This window comes from Crocuta crocuta, unplaced genomic scaffold (genome assembly GCF_008692635.1).
Source record: "Crocuta crocuta isolate KB4526 unplaced genomic scaffold, BGI_CrCroc_1.0 scaffold61, whole genome shotgun sequence".
NCBI classification, from domain to species: domain Eukaryota; kingdom Metazoa; phylum Chordata; class Mammalia; order Carnivora; family Hyaenidae; genus Crocuta; species Crocuta crocuta.
The window spans coordinates 7,056,857-7,082,493 of NW_027528369.1; the positions used below are offsets into that span (position 1 = coordinate 7,056,857).

Sequence of the window (25,637 nt, forward strand, 5' to 3'; positions counted from 1 at the left end):
TTGAGCCTGTGTATCCACCATCCACCATCACCAACGGGGCTCTCCACCTTCATCCATTGCCTCGTTGGACTGTGCGAGGTTAGTTTCATTAACCACTTTTTTACCGGTAAAGGAGCTTATGTTCAGCTCAAAGAATCTAGGTAACTGCTCCAAGGTCAACGGGCAGAGGAGGTGGCAGAAATGGGATGTGAACATACCTCCCAATGAGCCATGCGACTGCTCCCTGGGCTGTGCTTGATGTTTCCTACCCTCCCTGGCATTCAGAAAAAAAGGCCCATGTCTGGATTTGCGGTTAACTCGCCCCTCCTTCGAGAGTCCCAGGGCTACCCCAGATGGCTCAGGAGAGGTGGGCGCTCTGGCTCCCCAGTGCCCTCTCCTCCCCGCCGACACACATGACTCATTGAGGGTAGAAATCTCCCCTTCTCCCACGGGGGGTCTTGGGTACCAAGACAGGCAGAGGCCAACGCAGCTGATATGGCTTCATTCTACTGCTTTCCATGATGTGTTCCTATGACTGCTAAAACAGGTGGCTCGCTATTTCCGGCTTGGCCAAACTGTTCCCAAAAAACTAGTTTCACGAGTTTCACCCTTGTGGGGCAGGGGAAGACTTCGGGGTCGACCAGATGTGGGAAACACTGAGTTGAAGAGAAAAAAAAAAGATTTTGTTTAGTGCAGTACTTCGAGGTAACTTTAAAATGTTTTGTGTTTGTAGGACAGTGTGTAGGGTTCTTCAGACTTATTTGGCCCCAGGAGTAACTGTTCCCTGATCCCAGGTGACTTCATCATGTGTCACTGATCTTGTGTCCCATGGAATGTTCACTGGGGATACTGGTTTGTCTTCAGAATTTCTGTTTCCAAAAAAAAAAAGTGCTAAAATCATGTTTTAACATTCGATATAGACCCAATAATGAAAGTAACAATTAGACAATCCCAACCTAAAGGAAGAAGATCTATCAACGTTACCTGGTGTGTGAGACTAATTAGTTACCTCAGCACAGCCCTGAACTTAGTGCCTGTGACTCGGGAACAAAGAAGTGTGTGCCTGGTCACAAAGATGCCATGCGTGAGAGATTTGCATTGTCATCGTTGATACCACTGTCTTCGAGGACAAACTGAGAGTAATTCTTAAGTAGAGTAAGAGACCCCAAGTAGCACCCTGGAAAATGGATTCGCCTGTGGGCGTGGGCAAGAGCACAGAACTTCTCTTTAAATGGACATTGGACAACAAGTTTGAGATTCCTGCAGAGAGAAGGTGATGTCTCAACTCATACAAAGATGAAACGTAAAATGAGAGGAATTCGTAACCAGCAAGTACATGAAACTCTCCCTCTGGGATTATTAGATTGTCCTAAAGTAGCCTTTATCCAATGTTGGATAAATTAAATTCACAGTTAAATTGTCTAATGTGTCCTGAAAGGGTGATGATTTTGTTTGTTGGTGTAAAAGGATTCATGCGTTTAGGATGCCAGAATTGCCAGAGACAGTATAACACAGAGGGGAAGTGATGGGTTCTGGAACCAGAACTGGATTCGGGTCCCACCATGGACACTAGCTTGTTAGCCACTTATGTTCTAGTTTCTTCACCCGTTGTTGGGGCTGACGGTAGAGCCGAGCTCAGTAGGTTCTTGTGACTATTGAGTGAGCCGATGATGGAAAGCATCTAGGTAGTGCTGGTCACCCACAGTTCTCTGGGGTGTTGGTGATGAGTATGAACAAGGCAGGTGATGGCGAGGACAGTGCTGGGAGAGAAGTGGTGATTAAGAAGACGGTGGTGGGCAAGATGGCGGTGGTGAGGAAGAGCACGGTATCATGGCGATGATGTTTCTAAAATGTAAACGGTTGGGGTGCCTGGGTGGCTCAGTTAGTTAAGCACCCAACTCTTGATTTCAGCTCAGTTCATGCCAGTCCATGAGTTGGAACCCCATGTTGGGCTCTGCACTGACAGCAGAGATCCTGCTTGGCATTCGCACTTTCTCCCTCTCTCTATCGTCCCCTCCCCAACTGTCTGTCTCTCTCTCTCTCAAAATAAATAAATAAGCATTAAGAATATATATAAAATGTACTGGGGCACCTGGGTGGCTCAGTTGGTTAAGAATATATGTAAAATATAAAAGGTCAACTGACGTTCTTGTCCAAAGGGCCATCTCTTCTCCCCGTTGAAAGGCCGCTGCTTTCCTCTAAAGTGATCTATGAACCTGCTCAGTCTCTTTGAAATACATGACTAAGACCCTAGAGTTCAAGGAGAGAAGAATTCTGGAGGCGAGGTGGCAGAATCCGTAAAATGTGTCACAGTGAATAAAAGCAAAACAGGCGAGAGAAACCTGCCAGTGAGGGAAGGAGAACTCCTGGGAAGTCCCTCCAAGTGTAGTGGCCTCTGGACTGTGGATGAGTTAGGACCGTAGGATGTAAGAGGAGCAGAGAGCAGCCACTGCACTCATGATTTTGAAGATGAAATAGTAGAGACGAGCGGCGAGGTGTAATCATTCCAGATTGGAAACGGTGCTCATTCGGGTTTGAGACTGTCTAGGAAGTTCATAGGAATATATGGTTGCTTTGTTTGTTTTAATTCTATGTGACATGATCTTCCACCCATATAGATACGAATATTTTTATCTGTTTGAAAGAGAAGTTGTGTGTGGCTACAAATAACAGAGACAGGAAGAAACGCTGAGTTAAACGAGATAGAGGTATGCTTTCTCTCACATAAGAGTGTGTAGGCAGACAGTCCCAGGTCAGCGTGGTGACACCATGACATCACCAGTTTCCAGATTCCTCTTATCTTCTCTGTCTTCTCCAAGGCTGCCTCGCAGTACAATAGGGTCACTGCAGCACCAGTCATCGTGTCCACATACCAGGAAGAAAGAAACAGGAAGTGAGAAAGAAACAGGAAGTGAGAAGGGCCAGGAAAGACCTGCCACCTAAGGAAAAGCTCCCCCAGAAAGCCATGCAGCTTGTGCTTGCATCTTCTTAGCTCCCTTATCTGTGAAGGAGACCGAGAAATAATTCCACCTTTAGTTGGCATGTTCTAGTCTTGGACAACATAGGGATTGTTACTAAGGGAGGAAATATTTTAAAAGTTATTTTAGAAAGTAAATTCTAGGGCACCTGGGTGGCTCAGTCAGTTAAGCGTTGGACTCTTCTATTCAGCTCAGGTCATGATTTCATGGTTCATGAGTTTGAACCCAGAGTTGAGCTCCATGCTGACATCACAGATCCTGCTTGGGATTCTTTCTCTCTCCCTTTCTCTCTGCCCCTTCCCCATTTGTGCTATCTCTCAAAATAAATAAATAAATGTCTTAAAAATATTTTTAAAAGAATAATAGGGGTGCCTGGGTGGCTCCATCGGTTAAGCATTCAACTTCGGCTCATGATCTCGCTGTTCGTGGGTTCAAGCCCTACGTTGGACTCTGTGCTGACAGCTCAGAGCCTGGAGCCTGTCTTCAGATTCTGTGTTTCCCCCTCTCTCTGACCCTCCCCTGCTCACACTCTCTCTCTCAAAAATAAAATAAAATAAAATAACATTTAAAAATAAATAAAAAATAAAATGTTTAAAAATAAAGAGGGGGGGGCGCCTGGTTAAGCAGTTAAGCGTCCAACTTTGGCTCAGGTCACAATCTCTCAGTTCATAGGTTTGAGCCCCGTGTCGGGCTCTGTGATGACAGCTAGCTCAGAGCCTGGAGCCTGTTTCAGATTCTGTGTCTCCCTCTCTCTCTAACCCTCCCCTGCTCATGCTGTCTCTCTCTCTCAGAAATAAATAAAAACATTAAAAATTTTTTTCTAAAGAATTGTATATTATCTTTATTGATGTTGACATGGCAGTCCAAAGCACAAGACATTTAAATCTTTGCCCAATGTATCCATTATGATTCCATCCTCTTCACTAATTGGTTTATCAATCAAGGAGATACTTTATTTCTTGGGTTAGAAATTTACTTTTTCCTCTTAATGAACTATCTGACGCAGAATGATGTCAAGATAATATCTATTCACTTCATTCCTTAACTTGACCACTCCTGCTCCACATTCCATTAAGTATTTTTAAATTTTGTTTAATGTTTGTTTATTTTTGAGAGAGAGAGAGAGAGAGACAGAGCATGAGTGGGGGAGGGGCAGAGAGAGAGGGAAACACAGAATCTGAAACAGGCTCCAGGCTCTGAGCTGTCAGCACAGAGCCCGACGTGGGGCTCAAACACACAAACCGTGAAATCATGACCTGAGTCGAACTCGGTCGCTTGACTGACTGAGCCACCCAGGTGCCCCTCCGTTAAGTATTTTTAGTAACTTTTTTGAGATAGAACTCACATACCATAAAGTTTACCCCTTTAAAATGTACAACGATTGACCTTTAGTGGACTCACAAAGTTGTACAGCCATCACCACTATCTAATTTTAGAACATTCCATCACCCCAAAGAAAGCCCAGGCCCATTAGTGATCACTCCCCATCCCCACATCCCCACAACCCTTGGCAACTACAAATCTTCCTTATATTGCTATGGACTCACTTACACTGGAAATTTCACATAAATGGAGCCATGCACTATATGGTCTTTTGTGACTTGCTTCCTTGACTTGACATGTTTTCAAGTTTCCTCCATGTTGCAGCCTGTATCATTACTTCATTCCTTTTTGTGTCTGAACAATACTCCATTCTATGAATTTACAACATTGTGTTTATCCATTCATCCACTGATGGTCAGTTGGGCTATTTCAATTTTTTTTGGATGTTATGAACAATGCTGTGGTGAACATTTGTGTACAATCCACTAAATTTTTATCTGAATTTTCTCTCATTTCTCTAATGGTTAGAACGAAAAAGAAGTTACCTATAATATTGCTCCAAACTGGGAGTCTATAACTGCTAACTTGTTTTATTGAAACATTCCAAAATGTCTTTCTAAATTGCAATTAAGGGGCACCTGGGTGGCTCTGTTGGTTAAGCATCCAACTCTTGGTTTGGGCTCAGGTCATGATCTCGTGGTTCATAAGTTCGAGCCCCTCATTGGGCTACATGCTGACAGTGTGGAACCTGCTTGGGATTCTCTCTCTGCCCCTCTCTCTCTCTGCCCCTCCCCTGCTCACTCTCTCGGTCCCCACCTCAAAAATAAATAATGAAACTTAAACCAATAAATAAATTGCAATTCATACGACTTAATAATTTTATGGACTTCTTTTTTAAAAAGCATGTAACTTTCATACAAAAAAGTATACCAATACTGGGTGACTTTATTCTTTACAACTCAAGCGCAAAACCCGTATCAAGAAATAGAGCGTGATCAGCAGCTCAGAAACTTCCTAAAACTCCTCTCAGTCACCTGCCTAAATGTATATTGCTTAATCCCACATACTTGGAGATTTCCTTGCTATTTCCTTTTTATCGACATCTAGCTTAATTCCACTGTGGTGGGAAAGCGTACTGATATGATTATAGTCCTTTGCTATTTATTGAGACTTGTTTTACAACCCAGCATGTGATCAGTTTTGATAAATGCCCCATGGGCAATTGAAAACAATGTGAAATCTACAGTTGTATAGTTTATTATAGTCGTTTGCAGTTATTTTTTGTTCAAATCTTCTATTTATTTTGTCTGTTAATCTTTTTATTCTATCAGCTCCTGAAAGAATAGATATAATATCTGTGATCATAGATCTATTTCTCCTGTTAGTTGTATCAAATTTTTCTTTGATATTTGAAGCTGTGTTACTAAGTGCATACAAATTTAAAATTGTGATATCTTCCTGATGTTTTGATCTTTTGTTATTTCAAAGCTTACTCTCTACCTCTGGAAATGCTTTTTGCTTTAAAATTTACCTCAGCTGGTATTAAAATAACTACTGCAGCTTTCTTAAGGTTAGTGCCATCATGCTACATTTTTTCCATCCTTTCTTCTCTCAGGTTTTCTGTAATCTTATGTTAAAGTGTTTTTCTTATAAACAATGTATAGTTGGGGTTTGATATTATTACCAGTTCTGATAAACCTAGTCTTCTTACTTGGATCATTTTTCCCACTCACATGTAATGCAATGACTGTATATTTGAGTTTAAATCTACCAATCCTAATACTTATTTTCTGTCTGAGAGCTTACATTTAATTCTTCTTCCCTCATTTCTCACCTATTTATTAATGAATCCAGTATTTTTACCATTTCATATTCTACTATAACTTATTTATTATACTTCATTTTCATATTCTTCTACTAGTTTCTGAAAAGTTGAAATATACATCCTCGCCTTACAGAATCTAAAATAAATTAGCATTTTTAACACTATGGATTCTTCAGGATCTTTAGGACATTTAAACTCCCTTTACCTCACTCCTATATTTTGAGATATAATTGTCATGTTTTAATGCCACACATTTTACGTTTTACACAACTATTATTTAATAAGCATCCATTTATTCACCCTTTATGTTATTATATATTCCTTCATGTTTCTGTGCTTCCACATGAGATCATTTTCCTCTCGACTAAAGAATTCCTTTTTATTTTAAAAATAGTGCAGGTATAGTGGTGACAGATCCTCTCGTTTCTTATTATCATCTTTTTGGCCTGAATTTTCAGTGTATATTTTCACGGGATGCAGAATGTCGGTTGACAGTTATTTTCTTTGCCACATTTTCAAGGTGCCATTTCATTAACACGTCCATTAACGTTTATTGAAAGGTCAATGGTCAGTATTCCTTTCTTCTCCAGTGTCAGAAATGTGGCCCTTTCCTCTGGCTGCTTTTAATAACATTTCTTTGCTTTTACTTTTCCACACTTTTACCATGGTATAATGAGGTATAGTTTAACTTGTGTTTATCATGCTTGTTCCTTGTTCATAACTCTTCAGGTATCTCTTTTGACCCGTTTTCTCTCCTTTTTTCTTCGACTCTAATTAGACAGATATATTAACTTTCTTTTTTTTTTTTAATGTTTTATTTATTTCTAGGAGAGAAAGAGAGAGACAGCATAAGCAGGGGAGGGTCAGAGAGAGAGGGAGTCACAGACTGAAACAGGCTCCAGGCTCTGAGCTGGCTGTCAGCACAGAGCCCGACGCGGGGCTCGAACCCACGAACCACGAGATCATGACCGAAGCGAAAGTCGGACGCTCAACCGACTAAGCCACCCAGGCACCCCAAGACAGATATATTAACTTTCTATTGTTCTGTTATTCCCGCATTCTTGTCCAGTTCACAAATTGCCTCTTCTACTGTGTCTAATCTTTTATATCCATCTGTCAAGTTCTTGATTCCATTTAGAGTACTTTATTTTTATTAAGTTTATTTATTTTTTGACAGAGAGAAAGAGTACGAGTGNTTGGACGCTTAACTGACTGAGCCACCCAGCCACCCCCATTTATTGTACTTTAAATATAATTTCCATGAATTTATCTTATAGACTAAAATTCTCTGCTGGAATTTTGCGTTTTATCTGTTTTTAAAATATATTACTCAGAGTTACTTTAAATTCAATGTTACCTCCGGTATCTAGATCACTTCTAAATCTATTGCTATTTTCAGTATTTTTCACTTGCTTTTTGGTCGTGTGTTAGGGTCTACTGGCCTGCCTAGAATTTTTTTAACTCCGAATAACGCATGTGAAAATGTTTTCAAGGTAATTCTGGACTCTGGCTGATGTTATATTCCACCAGAAAGGATTTACTTTTACTTCCTGAAACCATTAAGTGTAGAAAAAGGTGACTCTAAAGAAGTCTGGGCTTGAGTTGATTTGTTGGGGAGTTTCAGTCTTTTATGAGGGCGAATCTACTTCCTGGTTTCTTCTGTGCCTTCTGGAGCCCTAACTGAAAGTCTGGTGCATTTACAAAGGCTCTCCCACCTCAGAGAGCCTGGCTTCCAGTAGTCTTCTCAGCCCCAAGAGGTTGCTGGAAGCTCTGCTCGGCTTCCTGGCCTCCTAGCCTCTACTCCCTGCTCAGACCCCTCGCCTCGCATCTCCTGTGCCATTACAATGTAGGGAATGTCTTCAAGGGAAAATCCCATAGGATCTTGGCCACACTTCAGTGAGCTAGCTTCCCTCTCTGCGCGATCCTGGACTCTCGATTCGGGCTGCCTTGGTAGTTGTCCAGTGCTTTCACATAGGTGGGAGTCCTGTTGTGTTAAATACATACCCTCAAGTCATTCTAGATTTGAGGGTTGGTCTGGAAGAAGTTTGCTCCAATTACCATCAACAAAGAGAAAATCTAGATCAGCCTTGGCATCTGGAGTATCAGGGAAGAGCCGTAGATGTGTGTATGGAATTCACCACGGCACAAAATAGCCTAACGCCTTCATTTAAAATATGGACTCAAGGGACGCCTGGGTGGCTCAGTCAGTTAAAAGTGTCTGGCCCTTGATTTCAGTTCAGGTTATGATCTCTCCATCATGAGATTGAGCCACCTGTCGGGCTCTGCGCTGGGTATGGAGCCTGCTTGAGATTCCCACTCTGCCTTTCCTTCTGCTTCTCTCTTCTCTTCTCTTCTCTTCTCTCTCTCTCTCAAATATATTCATTAAAGAACTATAATGAAATAGTTTGTCAGGGCGCCCATCCTTTCATTCTAATTGCTTCAAAATCAACCCATTTTCATGAAAAGGTTAAATAATTTGTGTGTCTCTTCCTTGATATTCATGATCAAGAAGTGACTCTAACTGCATGAGGGTTGAACTAACCACGTAATCCATGGCAAGCTCTACTTTCTGATCTCCTCACTCTTGAGTTGACATGAATATCTGGAGTCTCCTTAATTCTTCTGGATCTTCTCATTCACTTTTGGTGGTCTGATGGTTAAGAAATGACTTTCTGTGACTTCTTTCACCAAAAGTCAATTTAAAGTGACGATATTTAGGGACACCTGATGGCTCCACCAGTTAAGCATCTGACTTCTGCTTAGGTCACACATTTCATGAGTTCGAGCCCCACGTCGGGCTCCATGCTGACAGTGCAGAGCCTGCTTGGGATTCTCTCTCTCTTTCTCTCTCTACTGCCCCCCCCCCAGCTTGCTCTCACTCGCACTGTCTCTCTCTCTCTCTCAAAAATAAATAAATAAATGAACTCTAAAAAATTTTAAGTGAATATATTCATCCACTCCTCCAGTACTCCATGCACTATAGTTGAGCGCTTTAAATGAGTCTCTGCTCCCAGAAGAATCTACTTCCCTTAGGAGAGTCCTTTAAAACCAGATATGCCTGTGTCTAAACAGTGGCCACCTAATTATACATTCTGCTTGCTCCACAGAGATTAATCCAGAAAGCCAACCACATATTGCTTAGAAGATCAAACCCATTTCAATTAGGTGACTCAAGTAACTTTTCTGGAAGGTGGAGTCCAAGACATTTTAACAGCCAGATAAATCTTTGAAGATAATTAAATGTTATTCCAAATAGTCCATCCTCCCTCTTCCCATGAAGCTTTTTACAGCCATCATGGTGAAATATGTGAGACTTTTTTCTGTGATGCTGTGAAATCACATATCTGACAGTTTTCTAAGTGTCTGACGTTTAAAATAAAACCAAACATACACTATTGGGATTTTTATCCTTTGCTTTGTGCAGTGTGAAGGGGGCAGGGGAGGGGGAAATCCCAATATGACAGGAAATGGGATATTTGGAGAAAATAGAACAGAGTAACATCAGTGTACAGGTACCACCAATTCCCAGCTATACGAACAGTAACATCACTTCCCATTACTTCAGTTCCTGGTCCATCTTTGTGTGGGTCAACACCTTGTCCAAGGACTCTGGAGGCCGTCTACTATGAATTGCATTTCCACCTTCCCATCACGTAGTTAATGACGGGTTAGCTGCAAAACAGCCGATACCCACATCCCCCATTTATCTTCACTTGGAAAAGGTGAGTTCATCGCCTTCTTCCCCTGCACCCAGGCCATAGGAGAACATGAAATCATCAGCTAAGTCTCCTAGTGTTCAAATTTCAGAAGCACTTAAAACAGCAGATCTACAGCTGGATTTCTTGACTAAAAGAGAGTGAAGGCAAACATTTGTACAAATAGAAGCATGCTCTATAAGTAGAAGCCATCATCCAAACAGGATACTTCCAGCTAAGGAAAAGGGTGCTGCGTGCTTTCCTGAATTTAATTGTTCGTAGACTGCAGGGTGAGAAACCTTGGGTTGTCCAAAATGCCCATGCCGATTCAAAGCTGTGTGAGTGATGTCAAAACATCTGGAATTTTTTAAGCGAAAAAACGTAATTTGCCCTGTGGTTGGTTCTTCAAGGCTCTTGTAGAGGTAGACCAGACAGCCAGATGATTTATTGCATTAATCACTCTTTCATAATTATATTCATGATGTGTTGATCCCCACCATCCCTGTGTGAACCTCTATGCAAATTCCATGCTTCCGCTAACCCTCTGGTTCTGCTCTGAGGGTCAGCGCAGCGCAGCGGCAATAAGAGCAATTTTTTACTACAGCTGGCAGAGTCCCACCATGGGGCCACTCCGTAGCACACTGGCCTCTGAAGGCTTCATCCATCTGCTTCCATTCAAATACAATATCTCACACCAAGAGCAACAAACACAAAGCTATAAAACATATATTTTTCACCTCTAAGAATACACATCACTACGCCTCTGTATGTGGCTTGCAGAATGAGAGCTTAACCATTCAAAAACAGAAAGCCAAGAGCAACAAAAATGGCGCATGTGGGAGAAACGCATTAGCTAAGCCCCCACTGCATGCGGAAGCCATCTTGTACTGAACAGTGTTAGAAATAAGCTCGTTGGGTCCTATGCGTGGATGGTTTTAAATATCGTTCACCTGGCCACAGCCTACTCTCATCTCAGGCCACATAGAAGCTCTATTTATTCCCCCCAGACCTCAGGCTTTGACATGCATCAGCACCACTGTACATTCTGTTCCCTTCTCCCTGGAATGCCTTTCTCTTCTTCCGTGTCTGGAAGACTCCAACTTATCCTTCAACACCCAAATTATAAATCCCCCGGGCAGGCTGTTGCTTCCTCCTTCTTGTTCCCACAGACACGTGCCATCCCCAGCACAGTATTATCATGTCACCTTGTCACCGTGCACTTATATCATATTCCCTAATACCGTCTAAATGCTTTGGTATTTGGGCGGCACGTCATTTTCATCATTGCCTGGAGGATAAAGCACGGAGATTACATCAAATGTTTAATTAGAGATGAATTTACTATTCATACAGCAGATACTTATTTCAGTCTCTAGTATCTCAGCTTCTAATATATCATTAAATATTATTCTATTCTGTGTCATATAGTGTTACATGTACGCTCTTCTATGTTATGTAATATCCCACTCCACAAGAAAGGACCTTATAGTTTTTGCTCTCTGTTCTGGCCCCAGCCCCAAGCCTGGCATGAAGTGGATGACCAAATAAGAGGGGAAAGAGGGAAGAAATTATAAATGCTTGGCAGCAAGCAACAGAGGCTCTCAAAAAATTAAGAAGTCATGTCGTTCAGGGGACCTTTGAAAGAATTCCATCCAATCTACTGGTTTTTGGGATACGGGACCCCGTTCAAGGCAGACAGCAGACCCCAGGCCCAACTTGCTGCAGCACACATGGCTGTTACCAGTGGAAAAATGTCGAAGCCCTACGGTGACACAAAAGTCACAAGGAACCCTGAGGTTTATCATCTTACCATGGTTCACTGAGACCCAAGAGGGCAGGAGTTAAATTCCTGCCCAGAGATGAATAAATGAATCTACGTAGACTGCAGGGAGCCTTGAAGGTACTTCTCTACCCATCAAGGAAAGAGAGAGAGGGGGAGAGAGCGAGGGCTGGGGAGGAAGAGAGAAGGCAAGCCCAGTGTTAGTAAATAATACGTAAAGGAATCATTAGCGTGGGGACAGGCTCACCTTATGCTGTGAACTCACAAACGAGAAGGAAAGAAAAGATCCCACAACTCCAGACTTCTGTGTGAGCTCATTGTTCTAAGTGGGATTAGACAAAATAACCCAGAACTAATCTTCATATAGTCACTTCTTCCCAAACTAAAGTCTGTTTCACTTATAGACTGAATATCCATGGTCCCCATGTTGGCAGCATTTTATTTCGCTGTTGGCCTGCCCAGATCTAAGAAGACGGATTTATACAAAGGGTCCTCTTCCACCGCCTGTACGACCTGATTGCGCCTAAGCTGCATATTATACACCATGACCTTAAATGGTTGCTTTCCAAGTGCACTGATTGATTCATTCATTCATTCATTCATTCACCAGCCCATCCATCAGACATGAGTTCCATGCTTCCTCTTTGCCAGGGAGCGTGTTGGGCTGAGATACAGTGCGGTGAGCCCAACATAGTCCCTGACCTCATAATGTCACCACCTAGAATGGGGACAGCGAGCCAGAAAATAGCTTGGATGGCCTCTGGTGACAAGATGGAATGGGGCGAAATCACCACTGATGGGGACACTGTGGGCACCCACCGTGACGTTCAGGGAGGTCTCCTCAGAGGAGGTGACTTTACAATGACTTTGTTAGTGTCCTGGGGCTGTGTGGCTTGAACAAGAGACCTTCATTCTCTCACAGTTCTGGAAGCCAGAGTCCAAGATCAAAGTGTCTGCAGGGTGTCGTCTTCTGAGAGAGTCTGTTCCTGCCTGTCTGTTACCTCCTGGTGGTTTGCCGGCAATCTATGGAGTTCATAGGCTCATAGATCCATCCCCTTCTGTGCTCTCATCCACACATGGCCTTCTCCCTGGGTGCACCCCTGCGTCCAAATTTTCCCTTTGTGTAGGGACTGCTCGCCCACTCTATTACCCCATTCTAACTTGGCCACCTCTGTGAAGATCCCTTTCCCAAGTGAGGTCACATCCTAAGATGCTGCTGGTTGTGACTCTACCATATCATTTTTGGGAGACATAAATCATCCCATAACCGTGAGGTGCAGAGAGGGGGAGTCAGAGGTCCACGTGAAGACCCCGGTTCTAGGAAGAGCGTATCTTGCTTGCGGAACTGAGAGCCGTACACTGTGGCTGGAGCAGCTTGAGACAGGACAGAGGCTAGACCAGATGCCAGGGGCCAGATCAAGACCGAGAACCCCAAGGGTACCGTTCCCCAGGCCAATCGCAGTTCAGGGAACTGCTGGGGAAGATGTCTCCAGGCACGCGTGACCCCACCTCCTGTGTCCTCAGGTGGGGAACAAGTCCCAACCCGGGGACCAGCATTGTTAGACGTTGACAGAGTTGTGCGCACTCCACGAACCTGCTGCCTGGACATCGCAGGGCAGGGGCTGTGACTGTCACCCCCGTGCAGCTGAGAAAGCTCAGGCTGAGCAAGATGACTCCTTCCCGGGGTCACGGGAGAGCTAGGTATTGACATTGCAAGCTTTACGTCTCCCTTTTCGTTGCAAATTCGAAGAGCTGTGTTTCTTTGATGGAGCAAACTTCCCTTTAGCAACAGCCAAGGTGTGATAAGTTCTCATCAAAGGCAAGACTGATGGTCCCATTAGGCTGTGCCTGTCTCACCCTCCACGGACCCGTGCTCTCATCCTCTGTCATAAATAAGCATCCAGAAGCCAACGCACACCCAGAAGCCCTTGCTTTGTGCCAAGCTCTCAGGGTCCAAGGCTTTACATACGCGCCGCCGTTCATTCCTCCTGCCAGCCCTGAGATATTACCACGCCCACTTCATGGGTGTGGAGACTGAGGCTCAGAGAGCTGGAGGGCTTGCTCAGAGGCCACATGCCATGCTCTCAACCCCGCACTAAGCTGCTTCTGTGCTGTAAAAGGGGTAACAGCCTGCCGCACCGTGCCAGGGGCCCAGTCCTGAGAGCATGGCTGCCTGATTCCGCCTGGGTGTTGTGTTGCTATTCGTGGTCTTCCCCTGAGGGTCTGCTCTCCAGGACGCCTTGCCAGGGCTCTTCAGGGAGTGTCCGCCCGGTTTTTCTCATTGCACGTGTGCCCCAGGGGCTTGCTGAAGACCAGCGAGTCTAAGCTCCGGTCTCAGCGCTGCTTGAACTTTTCGAACGTCACCTCACTCCCTCACCTGCCTCTCCATTTAAATCAGGACAGTGTTTTGGGAGGCACCTGGCTGGCTCAGTCGGAAGAGAATGTGACTCTTGATCTCAAGGTCATGAGTTCAAGCCTAATGGATATAGAGCTTACTAAAAAGAAAAATAGTAATACAGCAAACACACACACACACACACACACACACACACACAGAAGAATTCTCTCCTGGGCTCACTACACCTTCCCCTCCACAGTTTCTTCAAATTAAAAAAGAGAGAGAGAGAGAGAGAGAGAGGAGAGTTTTCCAAGAGCCAATGAATTTCATCAACAGGCCTGTACCTTTGTTTTGCTAAGTCCAGTGGCAAATCTAATAATTACTTCTTATGAGCAAAGAATGGATGAAAAATGGTATTATCCATAAAACCACCCCTTTGAAGCTGACAGCTACTATGTGCTCAACCATAAGCACTTTCTAAAGGCTGTGGGTATCATGAATCATTTCTCACAATAGCCTTGTGACATAAGGACTCCCATTACCCCCATTTCATAGATGAGGAAACTGAGGCACAGGGAAGTCAAGACACATGCCTGAGGTTACAGCATGGTGGGGCAGGGAAGCCAACTCGAGTCAGCTGGTTGAAGAGCCCGGCTCTCAGCCTCCACACTGTACTCGCCTTCGGAGTCTCTGCACACGGTTCTGGCTCGATGGGGTTCAGAAATGAGAGGAGCCAGGCCCCTGACAAGCTGGCCTTCTAGTAGAGGCCTCTATGACAAGGTCAAGTGCTCTCTGTGGGGCACAGCAGTGTTCCTGGAAAAATACCGGTAGTTCCACTTTATACACACACACGTGCGCATCTAACCTGAAATCTTCCTGCATCGCTGTCGATAGCTTATAATGGTGCAGCGATTATTAAATCCCGCAATTGAAATCTAGGTTTTGTTCACTGGAGAATTCAGGGAAAGGCCTATAAAGCAAGAAAAACTTTGGTTCATTAATGAGGGTCATTTTTATCCTAGTCTGTCATCTGCGATCACAATTTTTAAATCTTTTAAATTTATTACTGTCGTTACCGCCGTCCCGTAGTCATTAATGAGATAATGTGCTTCTTCAAGTTCGCCAGTCCTTGTGCACTTGACATACTTGTTCTGAGTTAGCAGGGTTGCAGGTGGCCTCAGCTCTTTCATTCACCGCATGCTAATCCAACAGAGTGGGGCAAGTCCTGGTCTTCTCGAGGCTTAGCAGGGAGGACAGACGTTAAAGTATTGCAAGAGGGATGCATCCCACAGATGAGTTCTGAGGGCTTCAGAACATGACCTCGTCTGGGATTTGGAAAGTTGAGGTCACAAAGTAATGCCTCCCCCTTTGGATCTTGGCTTGCGAACCAAAGTGAGGAGAGATGGTGTCTGGGATAACGCACAGGGACAAAGCACTCAGCGTGTGCAAATGTCCTGAGGCACACATTTGAGGGGCTGAGAGAGGGAGCTGGGCTAGCTGGTATAGCATAAGCACAGAGATGGGCTGGGGGGATGGCCCACCCTCCATGCGTCTCTTGTCCCAGGGACAGGCCTGGGGCATCCATGAACTTCCTTTAAGCTCCCCCCACATCTCCCAGTCAGAATTAACTGGCTCTCTCACTGGTGCCTCTCCAGATGTTTTGCTCCTGCCGCAATCACGGCATTCTTCCCAGCCTGAGTTGGATCAGCATCGTAGGTCTCCGTTTCTGCCTCGACGGGACTGGAACTCCCTGAGGGCAGACACGGCTTCCTTTGTCACATTCTCCCCCCTTCAGCCACAGAGCTGTGTACACAGAGGGAGCACAAAGAATATTCGTGGCATTAAATCAAATCTAACAAACAGCGCTCTTTGCCGGCAGCTCTGCAAATAGGAACAGATGCCTTTGCTAATCGCCCCTGGATGCATGGTTTAACACAGGTTCAATTCAGTGCTGTAGATCCATATATCAGAGCCAGAACCAGTTAGCTGTCTGGTTTATAATAGCCAAGCACTGGCCACCCACGTGATGGGCACTGGGCCTTGTCACTCAGAGCAAAGCCTCAACAAACCCCAGCAAATTGAATTGACCACTTGTACCCGCCTGGTGTAGAAATGGTCAAAATATCATTTTCCTTCAGCCCTGGGAAATTGAAAAGACAAATCAATTACAGTAAGGCTGAGACTAGAGATCGCTCTTCCTCCAGAAAATCTGCTTTCAGATCTCCAGAGTTAAAGATCCTCGGCTTGCACTCATTTTGTTGTCGAAGGCAGAAGCCCACTTCGAACTAAGGTGAGCAAATCCCGGAATGCATCGGCTCCCTTCACAAGGCGAGGAGAGGACTCATCTCTGGGGAATGCATTGGTACTCACCCCCGGGCATCGTACCGGTACCCATCACTGGGCATTGCCTTGGTACTCGTTACTGGGAAATGCATTCGTACTCACCACTGGGGAAGACCAAGGGCTTTCTGACCCCAGGCTGCCTCCGGGGCTCTGAGCATCATCAGAACACTATCATCAATCAGAACACTATCTAGATTCCACTCCGTCGCTCAGCTGTGCTTATCTCTCTCTGCTGGCTTTCTTCCCTGGTGGACTCTCTTCTCGTGGCAGGTACCATGGCCTCCGGTGGCCCTAAGCTCATGTCCCCATGGCTCGTGTACAAAGAAAGACACACGTACCCTCCTGCCCAGGTCCAAGTGCTAATCTCCTAGAAGGACTTCGGTTGCTTGTACTGGGTCCCAAGGCCACCTCAGGGAATGACGAGATGGCTGGCCCATCCCAGGACATGGGCTCACCCCTGAGGAAGACGAATGAGGAATGTGTTTACAGCACCAAAGTGGCCCCAAGGGGTGAGGCAAGATGGCTCCCCAAAGAAAGGAATGCCCACAGACAGAACTATGTTTTCCATCCACCCCAGAAACCGTTTGAAAGAGAGTCACTTACCGTGGGCTCCTTGGCACAAGAGGTGGCGGGGGGTGGGGCACCGAGGCCGCCTTGCACAGCTTTGTAAGACTTGGCTGGCTGTCCCTTCCTGGCCCTGCACACTACCTGTGGTGACGTCACACTGGCAGCGTGAAGCCGGCCATGGGGGAGGCAGGACACGAGATCCAAACCAGGGCTTTTTTTCCCTGAAGACTCAGTTGTTAGACATTTACCAGCACACGGCTAGAAGTCGTCATGTGTCCGGCCTAAATANGTCCCAGGACATGGGCTCACCCCTGAGGAAGACGAGTGAGGAATGTGTTTACAGCACCAAAGTGGCCCCAAGGGGTGAGGCGAGATGGCCCCCCAAAAAAAGGAATGCCCACAGACAGAACTACATTTTCCATCCACCCCAGAAACCGTTTGAAAGGGAGTCACTTACCGTGGGCTCCTTGGCACAAGAGGTGGCGGGGAGGTGGGGCACCGAGGCCGCCTTGCACAGCTTTGTAAGACTTGACTGGCTGTCCCTTCCTGGCCCTGCACACTACCTGTGGTGACATCACACTGGCAGTGTGAAGCCGGCCATGGGGGAGGCAGGACACGACCTCCAAACCAGGGCTTTTTTTCCCTGAAGACTCAGTGGTTAGACATTTACCAGCACACGGCTAGAAGTCGTCATGTGTCCGGCCTAAATAAAATGTGTGTGTGTGAGCGTGTGTGCGTGTGTGTGCACGCCTGCAGGTTAAACCGGAATGACAAGCCCCTGTTTTCCCTCCAAAGATCCACAGTCTCAGGACCCACTTATTTTTTCCAGATTCATTTATCAGCATCTATGTTCTGAAGCCCCAGATGCCCATGTGTTTAAAGGATGTGGCCCTTCCATACCCTGGACGGGGGTCCACACCCTGGATGGGGGTCCACACCCTGGGAAATAGATCCACACCCTGGTTGGGGAGTCCACACCCTGAATGGGGGGCCACACCCTGGAAAATAGATCCATACCCTGGACGGGGGTCTACACCTTGTATGGGGGGCCCACACCCTGGGAAATAGGTCCATACCCTTGATAGGGAGTCCACACCCTGGAAAATAGATCCATACCCTGGACGGGGGTCTACACCTTGTACAGGGGTCACAACCTAGACTGGGGGGGCCACACCCTGGGCAGTGGGAGCGGCTCTCATCACTTACCGTTTGCAGGCTCCCTCTCTCCATCGCCCCTTCCTCTTGCCAGAGGCTGTGATGAGCAGGATCCATGCTGAGAGCAGAGCCCATTATGTGGCTTCCCCGTGACAGGCCTGTCTCCTTCCTCGGCCCGTCCTGGGATTTGCTGTCTGCCTCTCAGACCTGTAGAAAAGAAGTCATTTCTCTTCGCAATTTCTCCCAGTTGTCTCCCTCCCTCTTTCTGCCTCACATGGAGCCGGAGCCCAGCTGGCCCGTCACCCCCACAGGAGCGGATCGCTGGCTGCTGGCCTGAGCAGCAGCGTCCCTGCACCTGGGCAGGGGAGCTCCAGGCCCCCCGGGGAGGCAGCTCAGCCCAAGGGCCCATGGATCCAACCAGGCAAGGGCAGGGGTCACATGACCGAGGTGGGGCAGAGGCTCGGCCCCTGAGAGCGAGTTTCACCGAGGGTCTCCCCTCGCAGCAGTGCGCCACGGGAGAAATGGGAGGGGACAGGTCGGCTCCGAATTCCTGGGCTCTTTTTATTTCTTCAGCTGAGTTTGCCACGCAGCACAAGGCCAGAGGCCCAGGGAACGCAGGGAAACCTGCATCCCGTGCGTGCAGATGGGGAGCTGTCTGGGTACTTTCCGTGAATCGTGGGACTGTCATCGTGTGGCCGCAATACTGTGTGTGACAGATAACTGGATGTGGGAGCACTTGGGGTATCGGTGACACTCAGGAATTCCATGAGCATTAATTAAACACCTACTGAACGCCATGCACTGTGATGGAGGGAATTTAAAGACAAGTGAATCAATAGATAATATTTGTGGGGATTTTGTTTGTTCTTAAGTGTTTATTTATTTATTTTGAGAGACAGAGAGAGCACAAGAGGACAAGGGGCAGAGAGAGAGAGAGAGAGAGAGAATCCCAAGCAGGCTCCATGCTCAGCGTGCAGCCCGACTCAAGGCTCATTCCAACAACTGTGAGATCAAGACCTGAGCTGAAATCAAGAGTCAGACACTTAACCGACTGAGCCCCCCAGGCGCCCCAATATATCATATTTGAATGCAAGTCCTGAACCCATGGTTTTCCCACCCTTCCATTCTTTCTACATAACTCTCAGCAGCTACTGACTGAGTGGTGATCTCCACCCTCTCTGCTCTCTTGAAAACTCTCTCGTCCTATTTCCCTTTCTCAGCGTCCGACTTTGCCCCTGTTTCCATTTCAAAACAGACCCCATTGGAGGAGGCAGCAAAACCATGGTCACAAGGAGACTCTGGACTCAGATAATATCCAAAACCTTGAAAAGATTCCTATTCATTGATCCAAGAAACTCACTTTCAGGAACGCAGCCTAAGAACCTAGACACAGATCGACAAAAATATAGAAAAGCACAGTTCCCAGGAGGCCCCTGACCTGAGCAGTTAGCTCCAGGTCTAGGCATTGGTTAACCCAAGATGTTAATTACAAAGATGTTAATTACAAACCCTTTGTCTTCCTTCATCTGGCCAATGACCACACTACAGTCCTGCCTGTGAGGGGTTGGGACCGTTTATCCTCTGTCTTTCTTCCATCTCTTCTCCCATGCAACGACCCCACCAGCTCTTATCTCGATTCCTACAAGCCTGAGGGGGAATGTCTTATTTTTGAGCAAAAGCTGACCTAAGGCAATAGCTAATTGCCCTCAGTTCTAAGAATATACACAACCTCTCCACAATCCGTATTTTTTATTTGCAAGGTTACGGGCCGTGTCATCCTGTATCCGTTCAGAATTTCATTAGAAGGCAAGTAAAATACATCTGAGGCAGCCTGGGGTTACCCATGACCAGTCGGCACTACCTGTGTATTTGTACCTTCTTTCCCACCTGAAAGCTTGAGTGACTGATTTGTGAAACAAATTGAAATTGCTTACTCTGTCTAAAAGCTTTCTATGGGCTCACTACCTATTTCTGAAGAAATTTTAATAATGCTTCTGGGTTTTAAAGGCAGCAGGAAACCTACAATCAGGATTGTTGCATTTTCCCTGATACCAAGCATAGGGCTCGCGTGTAATAAGAAACTCAATACTATTTGTAGAACGAGTAAATTTTCATGGTAACTGGTAATTGCTAGTCTATAAAAGTTCTCTCCCCTATGTGTCTGCTATTGAGTAAAAGTGATTTTTGTATTTGTAACCAACTAGACTCATTTCAGATGGAAATACTAATCTATAATTGTCCTAGCACAAGAAGCACCAAGCTCAAGGCAGAAATAATAAAGCCGGCTAACCAGGTTTCCTACCTGCACAATTTGCCTAAATAGAGATTGCCCAAAGAAGTTTTGTCAGCAGCCTGAAAAGTTTCTCGTAAGATTTTTAAAATGTATTTTATGGTCAAGATGTTGTAGTACCCTCCCAGGACTAATTCATATCTGGCCAAGAAAAAATTGCGTTTTCCCATTTACATCCTGAAGTCTGAACTTTTATTTTATAAATGAATTTTCCCTCCAATTCAGAAACCACTGGCTGCATTACAAATTTTAATGCTACTATTATAGGACCATAATTTTAAAAACCCAGGGTTCTCCAAGGGCTTCTGCAGCATGCCATCCCTCCACTTTATTAAAATGAATGAACAGATGTACAATTTATTTCTGCCGAGCTATCATCTAAATTCATAAGCTATTTCTCATGTGTCTGAAATCCACGTTGGATTCCCATTTTCTTTGCCTTAGAAAAAAAAATTGCACTCCCTCATTTATCACTCTGGGGACAGAAACGAGAAGTCTACTCTTCACTTCATTCACTTTAGACTAATATCCTCGACACAATTTAAATCCCATCCCTTCAAGGCCATTCAACGAGAGCCAGGCAGAGGGACCACCCGGCTTCCAATTGGAAAGCACCTTGGCCATCTATGTGGAAGACCAGCAAGTTCAGTGACTCAGGCTGGCCACTTAGCTGCACGTTCTGGAAGGAGACTGCCCCAAGCCTAGAATCCGCAGGAGCAGACAGGACAGTCTAGGAGCATCAAAGTTGAATTCAATGTCAGTAACCAAGATGTATCTCAGTTTCCATCTTTTATAGAACCCTCCGATCACCCTATTTCCCGTGTGCTGCCTATTGTCTGGTTAGCAGTAGGAGACAATGAGGGCGCCTCGGTGGCTCAGTCGGTTAAGCATCTGTCTTCGGCTCAGGTCATGATCTCACGGTTCATGAGTTTGAGCTCTACATCAGGCTCTTTGCTGACAGCTTCGAGGCTGGAGCCTGCTTCAGATTCTGTGTCTCCCTCTCTCTCTGCCCCTCCTTGCTTATGCACTCGCTTGCTCTTTCTCAAAAATAAATAAACATTAAAAAACTTTTTCAGAAAGGGGTGGGAGACAACAGATTCATCTTGTATTAATGGACATAAATGTCTGAAGATCCCCCCCCCACCATGTTGATCCCAGATCAACTTTAAATCCCACCACTGCCATATTTTTCTGGCTGTGTGAGCTTAGACATATTACTTAACCTCTCTGAGATCTGGTTTATTTGTTAGTAAAATGGAGATAAATGTACTCACCTCGTAGTAAGGATTAAATAGAGCATTTTATTTTTTTTTATTTTTATTTATTTTTTTTATTTCTAGGAGAGAGAGAGAGAGACAGCGTGAGCAGGGGAGGGTCAGAGAGAGAGGGAGTCACAGACTGAAACAGGCTCCAGGCTCTGAGCTGGCAGTCAGCACAGAGCCCGACGCGGGGCTCGAACCCATGAACCGCGAGATCATGACCCAAGCGAAAGTCGGACGCTTAACCGACCAAGCCACCCAGGCGCCCCTAAATAGAGCATTTTAACATCAAAGCCAGTAATATATGATGAGCACAGCGCCTGGCATGTGGCTCAATGAAAGGGCCATTGCGATGATTATAGCGTCCCGGAGACATGTCCATGCCCAGGGAGCATTTGGGGTGAAGTTACAGAGCACCCCTTCTCCCCCAGTCTTGCGTTTGCTGGCATGGTTCAAGGGAAACATAAGGAAGGCATTTTGTAGCCAGGAAATGCAATCAATGAGGGTAAGTTGGAAAGATACAGAATGGAGCTCTCAGGTTATCTGACAGAGCTCTGCTCCCTGAAGAATTCTCTTTATGAGATTCTGGAGGAACTGGGCAATAAAACTTGCCTGGGTTTCTAGGTCGGCATGGAAATCTGCCCTGCATCTATAAATACACCCCAGGTTTAGGACTTTAATAAGATTCTGAGCATTGTTTGTTTGTTTTCTTTCTATGGCCACGTCGTTTGGAGGGAAACATCCCGTTAGCTTCATCTGGTTGAGCTCTGTGACCACTCAGTGCTTTCAAACTCGCCTTATCTTTTTTCCCAGGTAACATCCCAGTAGGGGAAGGTAGCCTCTGCTCATGTCTAGGAGGCTGGAATAAAAATGATAGAGTTCTTTCATTTAGCGGAGACCTGGCTTCATGTGGCCAGTGTCAGCAGGGCAAGTTCCCCAAAGAGCAGTAACGCTTTGGGAGGGAAGGAAAGAGGAAAGTCACATCAAGACAGGCCGGTGACATGGCTTCTCGGGAGCCACCCGAGTGCCATTCGTCAGTGTTCGCACCACCAAATGTTGCTGAGGGGAGCCCGCCGTGGTGACCCAGAACAGCTCCTGGCAGCAGCCGCCCGTCAGAGCTGCCGTGTTGCCATTGCTGACTTTGCGGGCCGTTGTGCCATACGGGGCCCTGCGCGGTCCCTTCGTCTCCGCTTGGCCAAACCACGTGTCAAGGTCACAGTTCCCAGATCCCCACGCCACCCTGCTCCCAACAAGGATTTCCAAGTATCGTTCACCAGCTGGACAAAATAATAAGATAAGCTGGCCGTAAGACAAGGCTGCTTCGGGCTCTGAAATTCCAGCAGGAGAGCCAGCGCCTCTGAGAAGAAATGTGACAGCTTGAGAGTCCGGGATTTTACAACACCGTGAATCCAATTACTTCAACCCTTGGCGTCTCCCGAGATAGAATCCAAGGAGGAGACGAGGTGGGGGGGAGGGGTTTAATTCCAGCCTGGTCCCAGTTGTCTCTCTGTTCGTGCTGTCAGCTTGACTAGAAGGACTGTTCTTATCCCTTCAAGGTTCCGGCTTTGTCCCTGGGTCTTATTTGCAGGACACAGTGGGGTGACGTGTGTGCGGTGGCTTGGGTGTCAGGGGACCCTCGGCTCCAGTACCATCTCCATCACCCGCCAGCTCTTGGCTGAGACACGAATTCCTTGATTGCTGTGACCTTGTCCCCTCGCCTGGGAAATGGGGGTGTTAATGACCATGGCCAACAGTTGTCTGCGGGTCGGCGTGCAGAGTGCACGCCACATGACCCTCACCGCCTCCGTGGGGGGAGGTTACAGCCCCCCCCCATTCACAGACAAGGAAACTGTGGCTCAGGCAGGTTCCGAGAGGTGCCCAGCTTACAGCTGGCCCATCGTGCAGCGGCTGTTCGTCTGAAACTAGAGATCGCCCTCGAGATCAGCCACACATCCTGGCATTTTGTCACCTTGGAGCCCACATTACTGACCCTGATTTGGGGTAGCCCATCACTCTCCACTGAATAAAGGCTGCACCTGAGTTCACTTATTGGCCAAGAATCCTAGAGTTGTCCATTGTGTACATTGGTTCAGGGTGTTGAAAAACACCCTGTCCTTGCTCACTGTGGAAGAACATGTCTGAAAGGTATTGCTTCGAACGTGGTGAGGTGTGGCCTTTTCAAAGGCCCCGCCACTCTCTCTAGCTAACTCAGCACAAAGGCTGAGCCAGCCAGATTAGGAAAGTTTGTCGTTGGCTTTTTTGTTTTTTTGACAGTTTGTTTATTTATTTTGAGAGAGAGAGAGAACTGGGGAGGGGCAGAGAAAGAGGGAGACACAGAATCTGTTGCAGCTCCAGGCTCTGAGCTGTCAGCACAGAGCCCAACACGGGGCTCGAACCCACGAACTGAGAGATCATGACCTGAGCTCGAGTCAGATACAACCGACTGAGCCACCAGGTGCCGCCCCCCCACCCCTGACCATTGTAGGTTTTTTTTAATTACATGGCAAGTGCAAGGTGATTTCCACCAGGAAAAAGTGGGTCCCCCTCCATGCTAACTGTAGTTTTGGCCACATAGCCCCTAAGTGTCTGTTTTAAAAAAAAACAAACAACTTAATTTTTTTTTTAACTTGTCTACACACAGGGTGTTGCAAAAAACAGTGCACAGAGACCCTTGACCCCTCACCCAGTGTCCCCAGTAACGTGTCCTGTGACTGTAGAAGAACACTGAGGCCAGGAGGTGGACACAACACAGTGCTGCTACCCGGACCTGACTCAGCTTCCTCCTCCAATGTGTGTGTGTGTGTGTGTGTGTGTGTGTGTGTGTGCACGCATGTGCGCGCTGGGGGCTGAGGTGGGGCTGTATACATTCCATTGCACACACAGGTTTGGGCAGCGCCTCCACCAGGACACAGGATTTCTCCATTATCACAAGGGCCAAGAGCACCGCTTGGTTCTCCTTAGTGGTTGTACCTACCCTCCCCCTACCTGGCCTTGGCCCCAGGCCACCCCCAATCTGCTCCTCACGTCCATAGTTTTGCTATTTCAAGGATGGTACATAAGTGGAGTCATACAACATGGAACTTTTGCCACTAAGCATAGTGCCCTGGAGAGCCGTCCAAGGAATCGCACTTGCCAACATCTGTTCCTTTTTCTTGCCTGAGTAGTATTCCACGGAGTGGATATCCCAGCATGGGTTTAACCCTTCACGCACGGAGGGACATTTGGCTGCTTGCTCATTTGAAGCGATTACAAAGCCAACTGCTACGAACATTCGTGTATAAGTTTTTGCGTGAACGTAAGTCTTAGATCTTTCTGAGATCGATGCCCAAGACTGTAACGCTGGGTCACGTGTTAGGTGCATGTTAGGTTTTCGTGTCTGTTTTTTCAAAGTCCATTTATTTGAGAGAGAGAGAGAGCACAACTGGGGAAGGGGTAGAGAGAGAGGGAGACACAGAATCTGAAGTAGGCTCCAGGCTCTGAGCTGTCAGCACAGAGCCTGACTCAGGGTTCGAACCCATGAACAGTGAGATCATGACCTGAGCTGAAGTCAGATGCTTAACCGAATGAGCCCACCCAGGCGCCCCACATCTTAACTTTTTATTGACAACAATGGCATCACCTTATGCACACACCGTGTTGCATTTTTTCCAGGAATTTATACCTCTCCCTTTCCTGTAAAGTGGGAGAAAGAATTCTCCTTGTTTCCCCAGGCTGTGCTGAGAACCAGATGATAGAGGGTGTGTGGGCAATTTAGCCCAGTGCCGGGCACGTGGTGATCACTCAGTAAATACAGGCTGCTGCTCTTATTTCTAGTTTTTTCCTTTTGCCTTTGCTACCTGACTTGCTTGGTGCCTGCTTTGGATCTTGGCCTTCCTTAGTGGCAATAAACGGCAGATAATCCCTCCTGAGTGTTCAGTAATCCAAGATGGCTCACAGAACCCTTCGGGAGGATGGGTCCCCCCTTCCCCGGGGCTAGGGTTCCCTCCAGCTGGAATGAGATACGGGGTACGTCAGCTGTTTGGTTTACTTACATTAGCAGTAACGGAGCATGCCGGCAGCATCCCACATTTCCTGAAGCTTTTGTCGGTGATTTAGGTGGATCCCC

The 25,637-nt window shown here is 46.4% G+C and overlaps 1 protein-coding gene across 1 annotated transcript in view; it reads left to right on the forward strand.

Moving 5' to 3' along the window:
• CDH13 (cadherin 13) overlaps positions 1 to 25,637 on the forward strand; it is a 1,024,187-nt gene that overhangs the window by 881,011 nt on the left and 117,539 nt on the right. The window lies entirely within an intron of this gene.